Raw genomic sequence first — 3,371 nt, 5'->3', positions numbered from 1 at the left:
TATATATATATATATATATATATGCAGGGTGCTGTGAATAAAGTGAAAATAATGCTGACATCTCATTTTAATAGATATATTTACCAGAATTACAGAAAAATATCTTGAAATAATATAGAGTAAATTTATTCAATTAATTCGCCATTGGCATCAACCACGGCCTCCAGACGACATCGGAATCTCCTGCAACTCTGCTGGAGGGTCACCTTGTTTAATTTGGTGAATGCTGCCGTAACCCTCGCCTTCAGGTCATCTTTGGTGTAACAAAGTGTTTTTTTGTTCTCTCGTTCAACTGCGCTCCACATATGATAATCACCAGGGTTACTGTCTGGGGAGTTAGGTGGCCAGATGTTAGGGATGATGTGGTGGCAGAAATTGTGTGACAGCCATTACTGGGATCTCCTACTTCTGTGGCGTGGTGCAGAGTCCATTTTGCCAGACATAACGTCTTCTATCAGCCATCCTCTTTCCCCAGGACAGCACTACCTCCTCCAGGCACTCTGTGTTAAGCGTGAAGCCGTACGGTTAAGATGAATGGAGACACAATACTGCCATCTCTAGTGATCGCTCCAAACGCCATGAGGCTGGCTGGATGCTTGATTTTTATCACTTCGGTACATTTCCTCAGATTGCACTGTCCTCATATTGACACCCAAACAGTCGGAAACATTCGTATTGCAGCTTCCGTTGAGAATTCCAGACAGTATAGCATGTCGGTTTCCAATTTCTGGCAAAGCGAATTGCACCATGGTGCTGCTTTTCTCACAGAAAGTGTCCAACCGACCTCACTATGGTGTGTACTCGAAACAATCAAGAAACAAACAGTAGGCATGCGCCAGATTAAAAATATAAAATGGCGACAATCTATCCATCGCAGCCAGTACATACGTGTGTGTATGTACACTGTTATATAAACAACTGCTATCGTTTGTCAATGAGCAATTTCTCCCCCTCTCCATGCTTTTATGTCTCACCAACTCATATCCATTACATTACAGTTATACACATATTTCGTTTATTATAGAACATTTCCTTCCATGACGTACCGTCCATGGCTTTAATATATATCGTCCCTTTATTTTTTCAGAGAGTAGTGTTTGTTTTAAGCAATACTGTTCGTAAATTGTTGGACACGGAAATCTGCCAGGCCTCTAAAGCGCAGCGTCGATACATAGCTTGTGTGTATATACATATACACGCTCATATATGTGTGTACACGTGCGTGCGAGCATGAATATACACACTGAACAGTAGTTAGAAATGTGTGATTGAGATTTACAGCATTGTTACTCATATTTTCGGGGTTCATCCTCTCAATTTGACTACACACACATACGCACATACACACACACACAATACACATATACACGCACGTATATGTGTGTGTATACGTATACATATATTTGTATGAATATTTTGTACGTATACTTACATACGTATGCGCATGCGTAGGTGTTTACCTTTGGTGTGTAACTATCATATTATAACCAATATTTGAGAACAATGATAAACCAAATCTATTATTTTTCCAGTTTCTGATGTTCTGCTTTTTTTTTATATATATCTAATTTATATTCGTTTATTATTAAATTGAAATGAAAACGACGCATTCTTTGGTGCTTAAACATATAAAAAACGATTAAATATCTCCCATGAATCCCCATTTCCTCTCCTTCGCAGCCATATTGCTGACTGATCTATTTCTTAAGTAAGGATACGATAATTGATAGCTATTGAACATATTTCAGACAAAGCATCACCTACTCATTATATTTTTATAACAATTGCGATTGAAGCTCTCTTGAGAGATAAGCTATCAATGATTTATTAATTCTGATAGAGAAATTTCTAATTCTGTTGTGAAACTATCAAAATTCGGTACTGTTAGGTCAACAATTGTCTTAGAAACATTGGTAACGTTTTCTATTATTCGTCATTTGGAATCGATTCTAGAAAACTGCAAGACTGAGATGACACCGCTGAAATTTAAACTCGTGATGATGTTGTACAACGCCAGCTTATCCATTAGTGAGTGGGCTTCTGATCAAAGTCATTTTAGTTATGAACATTTTTGCCCATATAAGATACAGAGATATGTGAAGGAGACATAACTGATTTTTTGCCTATTGACTCACCTTGTAGACATTTTTTGTTTGGCTCGTTTTGAATTTTGTGTGAAATAGTTCAGTATATATCAGACTCCAAAGGTAGGTCTGATAGTCTTCGCTGGTGAGATTTGTAACCTGAACGTAATAGAACAGGTTCTGACTTAAGTTGGTACTATTTGATATGGTTGTTGTTAGCGAAGGTGCTTTTATTATATAGCGATTACTAAACAATTAGCATTGTTATTTATTTACCTGTTGATATTTGTCTAACGAAATATTTGCTGTATATATCATTTCGTGTGTGTGAGGGTGTCCGTCTGTGTGAGTGTGTGTGTGCGTGTGTCGGCTTGAGTAATGAGAATGCATCTTTCCAATGTAATCTATTTTATGCGTAAAGTGCCATACATTCTGCTTTTCTTCCTCATGTTTATATCTTTTTTGGATATAAAATGAGAAAAACACGCGCGCACACAGAAACCAGTAATTTGTTCCTCGTCTTCATAACTCCATGTAAGCTCTAAGTAATCTCCATTTAAGGAGATTAAACAGTAAGTGTACATATGGTACATAATATGTCTAACGGAAACCATCGTCCCTATACTGTCCACCTAGCACTCCCAGTTTACTACTTACATAAATCAAGGCGGTGACTTGGTGGAATCGTTATTGCGCAGAACAAAATGCTTGCGGCATTTTCTTCGGTTCTTTATGTTCTGAGTTAGAATGATACCCATGTTGACTCTGCGTGCCTCTTGAGCTCGGTAAAATAAATCCCAGCGAAGCCCTGTAGTCGATGTAATCGACTTTCCTTTTCTCTAAAATCTGCTGACTTTGGGTCAAAATTAGAAAGAATAGTTGGATCTGAAGAAATGCTCTTACTAATACTTCGTGATTCACTTTGGATATTTACTTCAAGTCAATGTCCTTACGTTTCTGCTGCTGTTGCACAATTATAAACTTATTTAAATAAATTAAGTCGATAATATTCAAATGACTTTAATGTCTGAAACACATGCAATACACATATGAACGAAATCAAAATATATATGAAATATTTATTCCTTGTGTTTACAAACTTTGGCTGCGGATTAATTCGATGAAGTTGAAAAGTTCAGCGCAGTGTAAGACTGATTCCAGTTGCCGTGGCTCTTCGGGGGGAATTTTTTGCAGAATTTAATTAAAGACTTTTAACTCCTGAGTTCGAATCTCGTTATCTTTACATTCACACTTAATCTTTCCAGACTCAGTAAAATGAATCCACTG

Source organism: Octopus bimaculoides, chromosome 15 (assembly GCF_001194135.2).
Source record: "Octopus bimaculoides isolate UCB-OBI-ISO-001 chromosome 15, ASM119413v2, whole genome shotgun sequence".
In the NCBI taxonomy this organism is placed as follows: domain Eukaryota; kingdom Metazoa; phylum Mollusca; class Cephalopoda; order Octopoda; family Octopodidae; genus Octopus; species Octopus bimaculoides.
The sequence above is the reverse complement of the archived record's forward strand: the minus strand, read 5'-3'. Positions refer to the sequence as shown.